The sequence below is a fragment of the Peromyscus maniculatus genome, chromosome 9 (assembly GCF_049852395.1).
Source record: "Peromyscus maniculatus bairdii isolate BWxNUB_F1_BW_parent chromosome 9, HU_Pman_BW_mat_3.1, whole genome shotgun sequence".
Classification (NCBI taxonomy): domain Eukaryota; kingdom Metazoa; phylum Chordata; class Mammalia; order Rodentia; family Cricetidae; genus Peromyscus; species Peromyscus maniculatus.
Window position 1 is genome coordinate 61,601,099 of NC_134860.1, and position 17,361 is coordinate 61,618,459.

At 52.7% G+C, this 17,361-nt stretch overlaps 1 protein-coding gene across 3 annotated transcripts in view; it reads left to right on the forward strand.

Annotated features, from left to right (window-relative positions):
- Positions 1 to 3,247: 3,247 nt before the first annotated feature.
- Positions 3,248 to 17,361, forward strand: part of Fam167a (family with sequence similarity 167 member A) — a 31,867-nt gene continuing 17,753 nt past the window's right edge. Inside the window, exons 1-2 of one of the 3 annotated variants that reach the window (XM_006995981.4) lie at positions 3,248 to 3,820; positions 9,162 to 9,262. The gene's annotated coding sequence lies outside the window, so the exon portion shown is untranslated. Of the gene's footprint in view, positions 3,821 to 9,161; positions 9,263 to 10,463; positions 10,486 to 10,572; positions 10,711 to 17,361 lie in introns of those variants that run through there. The other 2 variants (XM_076545178.1, XM_076545177.1) reach the window with 2 other exon arrangements.

Sequence of the window (17,361 nt, forward strand, 5' to 3'; positions counted from 1 at the left end):
ATGTTCTGTTGAGATTCGGTCACCGAGGTGAAGATAGTAACTACCATAAGCAGGCTTTCCCCGCTCCTACCTGCCGCCTTGCTCAGTAGTGTCTCAAATCAAATGCTCATGTGGGCCTCGCTGCACTGTTTCCTCTCCTCAAACCTCCTTGGCCTCTTGTTGGTCCAGATTTGCACTGTCCACCAAAAAGCATCCTGCTGTGTGGGTTTTCAGCATCCACCTCCTGCCATTGCCAAGGCGATGGATCCTAGGCAGTGGGTGCCGAGTATCACAGAACCAGGGTCAGAGGAGGCCAGAAAAGAAATCAATTGTTCCAGATGCAAAAGGGCTAATCTGATTAACGACAGCGTTGAGACTGGAATCTGGACACCACCGGTGGGTGGTAACGGTGACTGCTGATCTCTTTCTCATGGTACACGTGCTGGGGAGATCTCTGTGCGGTTGCCGGTACCAGACCTGGAACCACTTTCTCCATTTCCGTTTCTTACATGTGTTCACAGGAGAGAGGAAAAGCTCGCGGAGGCCACCGTGGAGATGGGAGGACAGTGACAGCCCTGGCTTATGCACAGGGTGCCCTGTCATCTGTTCCTTAAACAAACCGGCACCCCAGGCTGGAATCATGCCCACATCTCTGACATTTGAGAGGCCCAAAGCAAAAGCAATGAAGCAGGCCCACGCGCCATGTGTCTAAATATTTGAACATTATAAATCAAACTAATAAACTTCAAAATTAAGGTTTGTTCTTCCGTTCTGCCTTGACAAATACACATTTAGCAGACCCTCAAAGGCCAGGCTCTGATTTCACATCTTGTAGGGTCCGTTTAGTCGTGGACTAGGGAATTCAGAGGAGCAGAGGAAATGAAGCCCTGGGGACTTTAACGGAGCAAAGGACCCCCCCAATTTGGCTGTCCAGCCTCCATCTGAGTCTTTATAGACCAAAGAAGAGGCCACGAAGGGGATAGCCAAACAAGACTATTTCGTGTGTGTTTGCACACATGTGTGCGTGGGCACACGTGACCACACACGTTTTTGTTGTTGGTTTTTTTTTTTTTTTTTTTTTTTTTTACAGGTTTTGGAGAGTGAACCCAGGAGCTCCTTCTTACAAGGCAAGCGCGTTACAGACTGAGCCATCTCTCCAGCCCCAACCAACACAGCTATTTCCCCAGGAACTTCCTGGGCCCTGCTACCCAGAGAGTTAGAGCCAAAGGGGGGTGGGGACTGTGAGACACCTCCTGAGCCCTGCAGCCCCTTGATCTGGAGCAGGCTCAAGGTAGAGCTACCACGTGCATCCTAGGAGTCCTCTGACCCACGCATCAACATCAAGGAATCATTTTCATTCACCCCCAAAGTCACTGCACCTCAAAGGACCTCAGTGACCCATACACCAAATACCAGCAGGGCCAAGACTTGACCCTGGTCCTCCTAACTCCTGAAGCCCTGTTGAGTCCTTCTTCTCTGCTACCCCCCTTGGCATCCTCAACCAACGAAATACAAAGAACCTTGTATGTCCTTTGCTTCCTTCCTCCTTCAAAGAGAAAATCACCTGATCACAGGCCTCCTGCTTCACTCCTCAGCCAGCTTTCCTAAAACAGGTAAGCTGTGATGTTCTTTTCTTAGCCCCACTGTCTTGGGGACTGTGCCACAGCCCAGCCCCGACACCTATGCCCTGACCTCAGTCAACTTGGACTTCTGTGTGTAATTAGGTCCTTCTCTTTCTCTCCAGTTCTTTCCACCCCCAACACTCCCCAACGTCTCCCTTAGCCCACACCCATCCACCTCTTTACCTCTTTACCTGGGCCTGGAAGGCATCTGCCCCTTTCCTGACCCCAGCAACCAAGTGAATGTTTGGTCAATTATCTCCCTAGTAACAAGTTGTGTGCACCATGCCTAGGATTACTGGCCCCTAAGTGGACCTGATGGGCTCCCTACAGGATGGGAGCCTGTCTTGTTGCTGAATGGATCTCTCTGAGAGATAAGGAGGAAAATGCACCAATGACAACCACCTCCTGGTTCCCTCTTGAAAGCCATTGGTGGGGAAAGTCTCTTCCAGGAGCAGCTTGCAGAAGCTGACAGACTCTGGCCCAGGGCTTGGCATCCTAATTGCTCTCTGGAGAGGAGAGGAGTATCACCATCCACCTCAGTAGCCTAAGAAGGTCAAGGTCTTTTATTTAAGGTGGTCCTCATGAGCCAAAGGCAGGCACTGGTATTTATAGGATATTAATAGGTCTTTATTGGAGGTGTGGAAAGCCAATCCAGGAATGATGCAAGACGGGGCATTTTGTGCTTCAATTTTAAAACCTCAAAAGTAAAGGGTGGGGTTTCTCCTGTTACCTCACTATAGAGGCAAATGACTGGTATGAATGGTTGATCCTCAAAGGTAGCCGTGGGGGAGTTAAGGCTCTATCTTCAACCTTGCAGGGCCTGCTTGTTTGTTGTAGGAGGGGCCTAATTCTACCCCAGGGTCATGTACAAGTCACAGAGGAGAGGCTTCTGGCTTCTGACAGGTGTGCAGAGCCTCTAGTGACATTCCCGTATGACACAAGTGATTTGTGATGGGTCAGTCAAGACTGGCTTCTAGTCCCATCTTTATCCCCCGGGGCGGTGACTTTTATCTTCCTGGTCTCTGTGTGCAGCATCCTTTGTCTTCTACACACACACACACACACAGAGAGAGAGAGAGAGAGAGAGAGAGAGAGAGAGAGAGAGAGAGAGAGAGAGAGAGAGAGAGAGAGAGAGGCACACGCGCTCGAGTGCACACTCACTCTCTGGAATATGCTACAGACCTCCTATGACACGTCTTTCCATGAGGTTCTCAGCAGGTACTGAGCTCAAACAAATCCCCTAAAGCCCCTCCTCTCCACCATCACATTAGCTGACATACAAGGAGCACTCCGATGGCAGATGTGGCAGATGTGGCACCCAGCACACTCATAACCCTGTCCACTCAGACACAGTGGTGAATGGGGAGGGGGATGTCGGGCATTGAAGGGCACCTCAAGTACTTCTGTAGCCAGCAGGAAAGGGCAAGGTTCATCCTCTTAAAACCACACCAACGACTCAAGAGACAGACCGAGGCACAGGTGGTTAATGAGGCAAGAGGCGCCCGTCAGACCCACGGGCACTACCAATTCTTTCCTCTTTAACATCCCAGAGTCTCGGTTTCCCCATTTGCGAGCTAAGCCAGAGCTGCCCACAAATGCCCACCCAGCTAGAATCCTGTGATGGTGTGACAGGCTCGGGCTGGTGGCAGTTGGCCTGGCTTGGTGGCTGCTGCTGGGATCCAGAACCCAAGCCTTTCCTGGGTGGAGTGCAGCCAGCCGGCTTTCCCTGCCCATTCCCGCAGCGAACTGCTGACAGCGGCAAAGCCACGTTGCCATGCTTGGGGGCTGGGGTTGAGGGTGTAGACAGGACGGGACACAACTCTTTTGGCTTTGGTCTTGATGGGAAAAAAATGAACGTTTGGGTTTGATTTCGTCTGAGGCTTTCCGAGAGCGCCTGGCTGGGCTGGGCCCTGCATGGGGAGAGAAAATAGGGGGTCTTTAGGACCCGGCACGCTGGGGCCAGCGGTGCCGGGAGGCCAACCTGCCGCGGCTTGAATGGGAGGCGGGCGGCGGCGCCGAGAGGCTGGCGGCGGAATAGCTCTGTGGTCGCCAGGCAACCGCCCTGACGCAATGCAAAAGAACGTCCCTTCAAAAAAGAACCGTGCGGAGAATTCGCAGTGTTCCGGAGCTCGGGAGGCGGGAGCCGAGAGCGCCTAGGGCAGGCGCGGGCTGGCTGCAAGGACCGCAACAGCTCCGGCGACGCGGCTGGGGCGCAAGAGGTGGGTTCGCGGCGGTGCGGGTTAGCCGGGCGCTCAGGCGCCCAGGTCTTCAGGGCAGGCAGTGTGGGGGCTCTGGATCCCACAACCCTGGAGTGGAGACAGCGCCATAAGACAGCGTGGTCCCTTCCCATTTGCTCCTGGGGTCTCAGGCCTCTTTGGAAGGCGTGGAGGAGCCAAGTGTGGACTCCATGCCTCGGGCCCTAGCTCTCTGTTGACCCTTCCAGGGCTTTGATTTCCGATGGGGATCTGAGAGTCTATAATCTGAGAGGGAGGAACCCCTTGGGACTCTGGTCCAGGTCTACTCATCTTGGCTGGTGACCCCACACCTACACTTCTAAGGGAGATGAGAGTTCTGGCCTCAAGGGTTCAATCCCCAACTACTCTGAAGTGACCCAGGTACCCCAAGAGTGAAGCCAGGGAGACTCGAGGGGACTGCATACCCAAATGTTTCTCTGGGAATGAGCAGGTCAGCCATGAAGCTGGATGGATACCTGGATGGCTGGAAAGAACAAGGGGCCGAGATGGGCGAGGGAGGGGGGACAGCGTCCTCTCAGACGTGGTTTCTGTATGCATCAGTTCTGTTATGGGTAAGCCCTCCTGGGAACATCTGAAAAATGGATTGGCTCTGGGCTGGCGTCCCCGGTTTCTGTCTGACACTCACAGCAGGTTCTGTCTATCACCATCCCTACCACCATCAGACTATCATTCCTGGAGAATCCTGGGTGAGAACCGGTCCTTGTGCGGAGTGCTCAGTAGATATGGCTCCGAAAGTAGCTTCCCTTCCCTACCCCAGAGTCCTCTCCTGCCTTCTTCCAGTCCTCTCCTCTCTCCTCTTTCTTCTCTCCTACCCTTCTCTTTCTCTCTCTCTCTTCTCTCTTCTCTCTTCTCTCTTCTTCTCTCTTCTCTCTTCTCTCTTCTCTCTTCTCTCTTCTCTCTTCTCTCTTCTCTCTTCTCTCTTCTCTCTCTCTCTCTCTCTCTCTCTCTCTCTCTCTCTCTCTCTCTCTCTCTCTCTCTCTCTCTCTCTCTCCCCCCTATTCGACCAGGCTTGGGACTCACTGGTCAAAGTCCTGGCAAAGCCAAGGTAACTAAGGTACCTGTTAGTCTGTCCTCATCCTCGGATCTGGGGACCCTGCCAGAGTGGTTTTCAAGAGCTTGGCAAAGCCACATGCTGTACTTCAAGCAATAAAAAGTGGCAGTGCCTCTTTCCCCAGCGCCGCTACTGATCTCACTGCTGAGAACCCATCACATTCTTGGTCATTTGAACCTTACAATTACCCTTTGAGGAGACAGTGTGAGTCTCCGTGTGCAGGGTTTGGAGTCCGAGAGGCTAAGAAACTTGGAGCAGTTTGTGTGGTTTTGGAAGGTGCAGAGACATCCACGTGCCTAACTCCCTGCCCTCCGGAAACACTGGTAGAGGAAGATTTCCTCGGGAGGCTAGGGAATCCACCATGGCCCAGAGACAGGAAGAAACTGTTCACACCCACATGAAATCACAGTCACGAGGGGCTTGTCTTATGGCCTGAGAAAGTCCCCAGCATACATAAAAGACCTGACTTGTTACCGAGCACTGCATAAACTGGGCTTGGTAGCCCATGCCAGTAATCCTAGCACCTGGAAGTTCCAGGCAAGAGGATCGGAAGTTCAAGATCATCCTGGCTACCTAGCAAGTTTAAGGCCAGCTTGGACTACACGAGACCAAATCTCAAAAAAAAAAAAAAAAAGAGTGGGGGGAGAGAGGGGGGGGAGAAGAAAAAGAAGCAACAGGAATATCATATTCAAGTGCACTTTGGGTCAGGGTCAGTGAGGAGGAAGGAAGACAGACCCATTATGAAGGAGACCTAGAAGGATGAGCCTGGCTGAGCTCCTAGGAAACAAGAAGGATAGGCAAATGAGCTAGACTTTAACAGGAAGTGGCAGGTGAGCCTTGCTAATTCTTCCCCTGTAGCCTCTGAGCATCCATAAAGGCTGAGTTGACAGGATCTGGGGACCTGGGTCAGGAATCCTGCCCCTTAAGGACCATTTCTCTCCCGAGTAACAGCTACCACTACTCTCTTGAGCAGAAAGCAAAGGAAAGGAGAGAGAGGACACCAGGGGTCGGATGTTGTACTACGACATCACCACCCTTCCTATCCTGTCCCCAGCCTGTCTCCTTCTACCATGCCACCGTGCCAGATCAGCTCTGTGGATAGTAGCCCTGAGTCCCATGGGCATCAGGGGAAGGGCCCTGTTCTCTAAGGCCCTCCTGCATTAGGCCCTCTTCACACCTCAGCCTCTCCAGGAAGCCCCTGGCCTATGGTAACTCCGTTCGTGGAGGCATTTCCAGAGTACCATCCAACGGGTAGTTCTTCCATTTCTCACCTCAGAGTGGTAGACTGAGCCTTCCTTCTTCACTGGGGCTACAAATGTGGGAGTGGGTTGGTGGTGGATCCCCAGAGCTGCCTTCCTGAGTGTGTTACGTGGGACCTGTAGGGCAAACCTGGGTCAAATCTCATTTTCCAGGTTGAAGGGCAAGACTTGCATGAGTCCAGGCTGTGGCCTATGCAGTGGCCACTGTCCCTGTTCTTAAAGGCTGGCCTGTTTTTCCTCATTCCAAGAAGTCAGCAGAGCCTCGGGGCAGTGCCTGGGGACAGACCAATGGCAGCTGGAAGGACCTGGGGTAGGAAGGTGGCCATAGAAACCTTGAGAAAGTCTTGATGAAGACCTGTATGACCAGGAGACCACACCTGGGAGCCTGGCTTTGCCTTATCTCCTACCAAGTCAGAAGGGACATCAAAAGCCTAGCCTCTGAGCATGCACAGGTGCAGAACCCTGGGGACACAAGACAGTCCTGAGCCTGACCAAGCCAAGTAGGCAGAGAGGCAGCTGCTCCAGGCTCAGGGATGGCTGTGCTGCCCCTCCTCTGTCTTCTTGATTGCCTGGGTAGCAGCTGCTGAAAACATGGCCGAAGGTGCCTGCAAGCCCGTGAGCCAGTTTGAGTAAAAGCAAGTCTGACAGCAAGTTCTGCCCACATGGAGGCTTCTTTTGATGTGTTTACCTCCGATCCTGGGAGCCTGTCCTGGAGGCTTTCTGACATCCCAGCCATCTGCCCCTTGGCACCCATAACCAGCCCTCCTTGGAGTACTCTCTAGATGCTTTCACCTTGCAAGGCCATCTGTCCCCCAGATTCATCCATCAGCCCACCCCTCTGGAATACCTCTGTCTTCCAAAGAGATGAGCAAAAGAACGTGTTTGCTCTGCTGATTGCCGGATGCTGGCGCTGCTGCAGAGGACAACAGCACACCTGTGCTGCTGCCTCTGGAAGGGGTGGGGATTTCCCACTCAGCCAGCCGTGGAAGGAGGGAGTCTCCATTTGAATGCACTTGGGGCCAGCTAGCCTGGCGAAACCACCCAGAACACCTAGCCTCTCTTTATCTTCAAAGCCTTTTAGGATCATGCGGAGGATCCTTGCAAAGGTGGCCTTACCCTCAAGGAGCAAAGAATCTGGTCAAGGCTGCTGAGGAGTAAATGCAATTTGCAAAGCGTAAAGGGTGACATTAAGTTGGTGCTCTGCCCATCTTAGAACATACAGACACTTTGCTGGGTGGTAGTGTTTGGGAAGTTGCTTTCCCAGGGGACAGGCCAAGGAGAACACCAGCCAGGCCCCGTCAAGGGCAGAGGGTGGCGATCCAGTTTGAGGTGTCTAGTAACACCCACTTTATCTCATTTGATCAGGTTGGTTCTCCTATGAACCCATCTTATGACCCTAAAGCCTGAGGCGTTAGGTTGATCATCTACCATAACAGAGGTAGTTGGTGGCCGGGCTCCCCCATCTCTGTCTGCCCCATCCTTCACTGTCTTGAATCTCTCTGAAGCACCAGATTCTCTCCTGATGTGGCCCATCTTCTGCTGATACAATAGAGGACAAGGTCACACAACCCACTTTCTCTTCTGCCTTCAGTCACTCAGGACAAAGATTCTCTCTATACCCCAGTGTGGGCACAGCATGTTCCCGCAGGCAGCTGCAGGCCACCCTGGACAGTCCCAGCTTGACTTAGAGCAGCTATGACCCCACTGTACCCTTCACTGTGTTCCATCCAAACTCAAACAAAAAAATAGCCTAAGACCCCCTCACCACTGGGGACAGCATAGCCAGATAGAAGTAGAGGTGTGGTCCTCAAGCAGACACAACTGTCTGTGTACCAGGAATCCTCTTAAGAAATCCTTGCAAAATGGTTGGGCCTTGGAAGCTTGCAGACTGAAACAGAAAACAAATCGAACACATTCCCACTTGAACCAGACTTATTTGAAGTTGCTTATTTGAAGTTGGAGCCTATTATCATGGATTTGAATAGGCCTAACTGCCTTCCTTGTCCCCCCCCCCCCCCCCCCCCCCGACAAATGCCCCTTGGGACGTTTTCCAGTGGGCCACTATGTCCTTCCCTGTAAAGTGTTTTCACTTAACTGTGAACTGAGTTTCCTGGGAAGCGTGTGCTGCTCCTGTAGCTAGAATACACACCCCAACTGCCTTGTGCTTTTATAGCCACAAACTGTTCTAGAGGCTACAGTCTGATTCCTTGGAGCCACTGTGGTCTTTGGAGAGAGTTCTGTGGTCACGTGGGGCAGGTGGCTGGGACAGTGACAGACTGACTTATCAAGGGTCCTCCTTGGAAGGAGGGCCCCCTTCCTTCCCTTCATTTCTCAAGGCTCCATTCCACCCCATTATTCTACCTCTCAGGAATCTTCCTCCACACTTGCCAGAGAAGCCCTAACCCAGGGCGACAGAGGGGACATAATGAGGAGTCTGGGTCTCCTCATAGACCCGCCTCCTCCTTGCAGCAGCCCCAGGCTTTCTGCCCTCCATTCAGGGAGGATGTAAATGAGCTGTATGGCTCCTGGGAGCCATGGCCCCTCCCGGACCCGTAGGGAAGCACGCATCTTTCTTAGCAGTTTTCTCTGCAACTTTTTCCACCTGGCCAAAGAAAGCCAACTCCCAGGCGTCTCGCAGGAGGCCTGTGGAGCCAGGCCTATTAATTATTCAGCACTGACCTAGCACTTTGCATTTGCGAAGATCTTTATAAGTATTTTTATAGATTCTTCCCTCATAGTGTCTCAGTTTGACAAAACAAGGCTTCCCCTTTCGGAGACAATGGAAGCAGGACTCTGTTGAGAGCCCAAAGGTTCAAGTCCAGGTCTAGTCAGCGCCTCTAATGGAGCCATGTGACCCAGGGCCAGTCTCATGACATCTCCGGTCTGGGGTTTCTGTGAGGTCTAACACTTGGGAAGGCTTCTCCAGCCCAGGCCACAGGAAAAGTTTATAAACGGCGGCGTGGTTTGAAAATGTTTGTGGACGATCTCATTTCAGGTATGCAGATAGAAGCACTGAATCCTGGGTGGAGAGGCAACCATTAGCACAGGACACAGCAAACAAAGCCTTTCTGCATGAAGGTCCTCGAGAGAATACAGGTAAGTAGGTTCTGTTGCCCGTGGCTCCCGCTGGCTGCTCTAACTTGAGAAACTGTCCCGGAAGGAAGCAGAGGCCAATGTCACTGTGTTCACTGACAGCTCAGTATCAGCTCTTGGGCCATGTCTCTCCAGGTATATAGGCTTGGAGCTAATGCCTTTCCCCGCATCCCCAGGCTGAGCCTGCCCCCAAGAGTTCTTATTTCCATCTCCCTCAGAAGTGGTGGGACCCCAAGGGGAGAATACACCCATGCTGCCACTGGGGCCCCACCTCTCCCATGACTTATGCTGGACACAGAGCCATCTTCTTGTCCTCCCACACTGGAGGACTCAGGCCTAACATCAGGACTGCCTCTTGGTCAGTCCCCTACTTCTACATGGGCAGAAGTCAGTTCCTACACCACACAAGTTCCAAGAGTCATGTGGCTTGTCCAGGGGTGGCATGCGGGGGTGGCAGAACCATCCTTAAAAGCTCAAGTGTCCGCACAGCAATGCCTGTTTGCAGAGGAGGACCCTAGACTCGAGACACACTCCAGCCTCTTTAGAAGGAAGGGGTGGATTATCATGGTGCTTTGTTGCAGGAAGGAACTATCGAGGCAGCACCCAGATGCCATCAGCTACCCTGGTGAACACTGGTGAACAACTTGTTCACTCCCATGCACACACATCCAGTAAGACAACTATCAACCACCATAACACACACACACACACACACACACACACAGAGAGAGAGAGAGAGAGAGAGAGAGAGAGAGAGAGAGAGAGAGAGAGAGAGAGAGAGAAGAAAGAACAAGACAACCATTTTATCACTATCATACATATGCATCCATCAAGATATTCACACACACACACACACACACACACACACAAACACACACACACACCAGCACAGTTAGCTCCCTCCCTGCCCCTGTAGCCAGGGACACCCCCTTTCAGGTGCTCCCAACAACACTGACTAGGAGCTGGAATAAAAATGGGCCTGGGAAGGGGGGAAGATGACTGGCAGAGGGCCAGATCAGCGGGTGTCCCTCCTGCTTCAGTCACCATGGCAACTCAGAGGAGGAGGAAAAGGGCTCTGGGCAGTGCCCAGCTTGTGTCATCAGCTGGGGGTGGGGGGGGGTGTGGGAGGGGGACTGTGTCTCCTCCCCTCATCCCCAGCTCCGCAGGGCTGAGGCACATCTACCAAGCATCGATGGTCACATTACAGACCACACCTTCCAGGCTGGGTGAGTTGGGTAGGGGCGCCCCACCCCCCCATGTGAGATAAGCATCGGGTTTATGATTAAGCCTGCACAGATAAGCCTGCCTGCCCAGACCTAGGACTCTTCCGCCACCTGAGAAAACTGTAGCGCCCACTGAGTGCCTTTTACTTCCTCATCTCATTCACCCCGTGATTCTATGGCAGCTCCGTCTTCAGAGAAGGAGCCCAAACCTGAATAAGAGACAAGAAGGTGCGTGCAGGCCGTCACCTGAGTACGCCTTGTCCTGCACTCGTCAGCCTTGGAGACCCCCTCAGAGCACAGCCTATGGCTGGAAGCAGGGGTTGCTGGGAGGGCGGGCTGCCCTAGCAGGTTGATTAGGCGGCCAAAGACACTGTCGTTAGGTCACAACTTTCTGATGGAGTTTGCCACTGTGACATGCAGGCACACTCAGCAGAGGAACACTGACTTCCTTGTGTACAACGTGGGCCTCTGACCACTGACCAAGCTTGGCCTGGCAGCAGCAGGAGAGTATTGGGCAGCCAGACAATGTTGGGGTGTGAAAGCCAGACTCGTTGAAGACATTCCTTATACCTGCCTTGCTAAGAGAAGTCAGATCCCAAGGGAGCTTGATCCATGGTGGTGGCCAGTTCTTCGTTCCAGAAGCTTCTCTAAAATCACTAAGTAACACTTGCTGAGGGAAAGTTCTCTGTATGGGTGGGACTCAGGAAAGAGCCAGCCCTGTCCAGATAGTATGTCCTAGAAAACAGCACAGCAGCCCCAGGCTGTGGGCTGTCACCAAGGTAGCCTATGCCTTAAATGGGTCACTCAGTCCCCAACTCACTTTGCCCAGCTGTGTACTCTAGAGGATCTGACTGACCTTCCTTGTCATATACGGGTGGCCTGTAGTCACAGTCAAGGTGGTCCTCCAGGTGGGGATAGCATCACTGGATAGCACAGAGCTGGGACAGAGCTGGGACAAAGCTAGCTATATCCAGGACAGTCGTCTGCCAGCGGATATATGAGCCCTGTCCTGTGGAGCTATAACAAGGGAGAGAGCCCAGCCCTTAGCTCCAAGCTCAGCCTTGTTACCCTGCTGGTATTGTCCTCTCCACAACTACCCAGTACCAAACCATGACCTGCTAGTTCTTTCTGATCTCTGTGCCTCAGTTTACTCCTAGAATGGGATGATCACACCATGCAGTCACAAAATGTTCTTTCTGCAGAGTGCCTGGAAGCCTGGCAGTGTTAATAAATAGTACCTAGAAACGTGATTGCTAGGGCAGAATCTAAGATGTACTGTGGAAGATAAAGGCTCACAACTAGTGGAGTCCCAGAGAAGTGTCCAAGGGCACAAAGAAAGGGGCCACTGAGAAGAGATGGCATCTGTATACCTGGTCGTAGGCCTAAGGTGAGGAGTGTCAGGGTATGGTAGCCATCAGTAGGTGAGGACTGTCAGGGTATGGTAGGCATCAGTGAGTGAGGAGTGCCAGGGTATGGTAGGCATCAGTGGGTGAGGAGTGTCGGGGTATGGTAGCCATCAGTGGGTGAGGACTGTCAGGGTATGGTAGCCATCAGTGGGTGAGGACTGTCAGGGTATGGTAGCCATCAGTGGGTGAGGAGTATCAGGGTATGGTAGCCATCAGTGGGTGAGGACTGTCAGGGTATGGTAGGCATCAGTGGGTGAGGAGTGTCAGGGTATGGTAGGCATCAGTGGGTGAGGACTGTTAGGGTATGGTAGCCATCAGTGGGTGAGGACTGTCAGGGTATGGTAGGCATCAGTGGGTGAGGACTGTTAGGGTATGGTAGCCATCAGTGGGTGAGGAGTGTCAGGGTATGGAAGGCACCAGTGGATGATGAGTGTTGGGATAATGTGATTAAATTGCTACCAATCCACAGAAATAGCTTAATGATTATAGGAATTTGGGGGGAGGGGCTTAACTCACAATACAGGAAACTCACAGTATAGGAAATAGGGATTGAGGCATGGTCCAGCGCTGTTCTCTGGAGAGCTCTGCACTGATCTGTACCAGCATCCAAGACCACGAGGTAGTGAAGAGGGGCAGCACGTTCATCATCCAAGGTTGATCACTAAGTAATGTTTATGAATACCATGGCATCACTGGGGTATGGTAGCCATCAGTGGGTGAGGAGTATTGGGGTATGGTAGCCATCAGTGGGTGAGGAGTGTCGGGGTATGGTAGTGATCAGTGGGTGAGGAGTGTCGGGGTATGGTAGGCATCAATGGGTGAGGAGTGTCGGGGTATGGTAGTGATCAGTGGGTGAGGAGTATTGGGGTATGGTAGGCATCAGTGGGTGAGGAGTGTCGGGGTATGGTAGGCATCAGTGGGTGAGGAGTGTCGGGGTATGGTAGGCATCAGTGGGTGAGGAGTGTCGGGGTATGGTAGGCATCAGTGGGTGAGGAGTGTCGGGGTATGGTAGGCATCAGTGGGTGAGGAGTGTCGGGGTATGGTAGGCATCAGTGGGTGAGGAGTGTCGGGGTATGGTAGGCATCAGTGGGTGAGGAGTGTCGGGGTAAGGTAGCCATCAGTGGGAAGTTGACAGAAGATAGAGACCTCCCAGCTTTCCCCAGCAGGACCCTGCTCCCAAGAACCAGCTGTTTCAGCCTTGGGGAACCTTGTAAACTCAGAACAATTGAGGCTCAAATGTGTTAAAGTCCTCTGGGAACTATAATCTTTGATGTTCTGCTTGTGCAGAGTCTGGGGCACCTATCTGTTCCTGTGTGCTAAATAACGTGCCTCTTTTCCTGGGTGGTGATCACAGCCCCTTGCCAGTGTTTCTGGGCTGGGGTTTTGTGACACAGGTTTTTATGTGACACAGGTTTTTATCCTTGTTTCCAACCTATAAAATCAACCCAAAGCACTAGAGATATTATACCTCTTTCAGGTAGCAGAAAAGGTCTCCAGGTGACATCAGGAGTTAATATTGAGAATTACCCTTCTAGTGTGGGGCTGCAGGAAGCTCAGATCCATGTCGACCAGCTACAGGATGTGAACTGTAACAGCAGGGCCACTCCTGGGCAAGTCTTGCTATGGGGCTTGTCACCTTGCTGAGGTGGCCTAGAGAGGCACATCTCCAAACTGCTGTCCAGGCTGAGCGGACATACAGATGTTTGCTCCACTTGAGCGTCCCGCTGCTGTGCATCAGGGAAAGCCCAGAGCATGTCCTCTTCCTCACAATGACCCCTGGGTGGCATTTCTGCTAGAGGGAGCAGAAGAAGTGTCAAAAGCCACATGTGGCCAACAGTCACCAGTGCCCTCACCAAGTGCTGTTTGCAGCTGACTGTAAATTAGGAAACAACTGTGAGTGTAAAAATTACTAACAAGAAGGTGGTAACTCACCCTGTTGGTTCCCAACTGCGTGTCTCTCTAAGAGACACATGGAGATGTGGGAGAGGAGAGTCTTAGGGGTCACCACATTTCCTGCCATGGTTTGGCTCTCGGGTGTCGGGTGTAGCTGTGGCCCATGCAAATGAGCTCTGCGGCCCTCACTCTAGCCAGGGCTGCTGCGTGTAGGCGACAGAGAGCGACCTGGTGGCAGGGATATCGGGCAACCATAGGAAGTGAGAGGAGCCGAAGGCCAAGGAAGGGAGCGGGCAGCTCCAGGGCCCAACCAGCAGTCAGAGCCAGCCCCCTGGTTATTTAGCAGAGACCATCCGCTGAGAGACCTCTGCATTTCACAGCTGTCTTGGGACTGGCCGGCACCTCGGGGGCCACATGTGAATTCTCCTTGGCTCTTCATCTGGGTCTCATACACTCCAAATTCAGAGCCCAGGCCTGAGCCTCTCATTGGTCAAGCTCAGGTCAAATTCTCAATCTAGTAAGTCAGGGCCTCGGCAGAAGAAGGGGCCCTCGGGCTGGCCCTGTGATCCCAGAGAATGAACACGGAGGGTGCGTGGCCTGCTTCTGGTTCCACGCAACATGGGAGCTCCCTGCGGACAGCGAAGGAGGGGGTCAGTTGTGGGCATAGAGGCAAACCAAAGCCAAATACCAGCAAGCATTTGCCATCTTCTTGTACTTCCTTTCCCTAACGCTTAGCCAGTTAGAACTGCCGGGAATCTAGCCGGAAGTGGCTTAGGTCCCAGAGGAGAATCTGAAGGGCTGTATCATCAAAGCCTAGGTTATAGGTCCTGGGTAACTGAACAAATATCTGTTCATCTCAGGTGAGGGACCAATGACAGACCAAAGAGATGGTGTACCCAAGTCTATCGTCGTGAACCAATGGAGTTAGGTAACAATGGGAGTTACCTGTAGGAACATGGGCTCCTTCTACACCACGGAAGAAGATGCCCGCCTCCCCCTAGCAACTGTTAACTGCTTATATTGCTTCAGGAAAAGTGGGGCCCCATGAACTCCTTCCTCCCATGATGGAATTTTAATAACCCCAGTTGTGTATGGGTCTTCTGTGGGTAATTTTAGTTACTAAGAGTTCAAGAGGACAACAGTCTTCCTGTCATGCCCTAAACTGTGTTCCACAACCGTCAGCCTCCTAACAGGGTCTAATTGGGGGCCTTAAACTGTTGTGCATTCTTGGGGTTATACCCTAGTAAATGCTTCCCCTATGACAGCAAGAGGCCCCTAGTAACCCCAGGCTGCTGGGAATAAAGCCAGCTTTGGGTAAGTAGTGCTCTGATTCACTCGGTTAAAGTCATGTGACCGTATCTGAAGTGGGAGGGAATGTCAGTGCCCTAGGAACGGAGGGGTCAGCTTCCTCAAAGCAAAGTGGAATGGTCTTTCTGCAGGACAGAAGGCAGGAGAGGTACCAAGTGGAAATGACCCCATGCAATGCTGAGCACCAAGGAGGTCCTCTCTGCTTCAGTTCAAAGTCTCAGGACATGGCACCAGCCGAGTCTGTTCCTGATTTGCCTAGGGAAGGGTCGGGGAGCCTGTCCACCTGCACCCAGGCGCCCAGGTGTACAGACATACTCTTGTTCGGGCACTTGCCAGTCAGGGCAGGGAAGGGGTAGGTGTGGCATCTCCTGAGGACAGATAGGTGTCCATAGGAAGCCCAGGAGCGGCGCCTCTGCTCCTCTGAGCCCATTCAACTGGCAAACATATGAGCAAGCACAGGCTGCAGAGACAGGGGGCTGCGCTCTGTGCCCATTCATTCCGGGTTGACTACAGAGGGCAACGCTGTGCTGAGTTCTGGATCCGGGACCAAAGTACTGGTTCACATTGTGAACATCACAGTGTGGTAGAGGAGACCGTCACGAGACCCTGGTAGGGGGTGGAGAGATGGCTCAGCGGTTAGGAACACTGGCTGCTCTTCCAGAAGATCCAAGTTCGACTCCCAGCACCTGCATGGTTGCTAATGGCCGTCTGTAGCTCCACTTCCTGGAGACACAACAACCTCTTCTGGCTTCTTCGGGCACTGCACACATGTGGTGCCCAGAACTACATGCAGACAAAGCATCCATACTCATAAAATACAAGTAAGTCTTATAAAAAGGAGAGCCTGGTATAAATGTGATGCCTAGACTCAGACACAGAGGGCTGGAGTGCCAAATTCACTGCTGGCTAGCTCTGTGACCTTAGGCAAGTGACCACACCTATCTGGGCCCTCAGTCTCCCCATCTGTACACCGGGGACTGGATTAATAGGTGCATTCCTGGGTCAGGACAGGCTAGGTTGCTAGAATGACTCCAGCTACGGTTACTCTTAGTAAGTCTTAGCTCATCGGGTGGTGACATCATTGTTTTCCCGTGTACTGTCCTCACCAGACCACACCACTCAGCCAGCAAAGATTAAAGAAATCTTCCGCAAGGAGAAAGGCCTCAAATCCTTGAGAACTGAGGTAGAGAAGGGAGGAGGAAGAAACAGCTGTACAAAGCCATGGGATTTAAGGGGGCAGGAGAGGCGGTGGGGGGTGTGGAGTGTATGTGTGTGTGTGTGTTAGATTGTATCTCCTGAAGAGGAAATGATGGGTTCCAGTGGAAGGAGTGGGGAGGGCATTAGTCAACAGACCCCTAGCCTTCCTCTACCCAGGAGCCCTTTGGGGAAGTGGGCTTGAAGGCCTTCCAGATGAACAAATTAGCTCATAATGAGACAAGGTGTTGGCTGATGGATGGAGCTGTACCTGCCCACCTCCTCCAGCAGCCTAGGAATTAGCTCACAGCTGGCGAAGCATCCTGTGCTGTCCTGGAAGCCAGGGAGCATGTTTGAACAGCAGCCATGTATGCAAAGCAGGTCCCTAGGCCCACACATCATTTCTTCAGGAAGGCTGGCCCACCTGCAAGGCTTGCCCTGGCTGTTAATGGGGTGTCTGCCATGTGGGGCATCCCTGAGCCTGGTGGGACTCTGGGATTGTCTTCTTTCTCCTGATGCCCTGGGCCCCAGGTCTGAGGATGTCTTTTGCCTTTCTGCTGTGCTCTGTGCTTGCCCCTCCAGGAGAATCTAGGTTAGGTGAAAAGCCTGTGGCCCAGCATGTCAGAATAGCCTGGTATAGCCTAGTATATCAAGAAGGACAGAAGGGCCCAGCTGCCATCTGTCCGCCCAAAAAGCTGCCCCAGGGATATGGCACCTGTTGCAAACACCCATTCGGCACCTTGCCACCAGCTCAGGACAAAGTCAGCTTAGTGCCTACTAAGTGGGCAGTCGATGGTGACTCTTTCTCCTGGCATTTCCCCAGGCCTGTGTGGGTAACATTCCAGGCCAACTCCTACACCCAGTTATAGAGGAAGGAAGAAACTCTCTGGGCCTCTTCAGATTCTGGGGTCATTTTGGTTTCCAAGGAGAGATGGGAAAGAGCAGAGATGATTCAGGTCACCAAGAGGTCAAGGACCCACCGCTGACAGCCCAGTGCGGTGGTGGGTAATGGGACTGGAATTATCAATATGCTCCATCCACTTCGACACCTTTTAAAATGTAGTCTTATCTAGGCCTC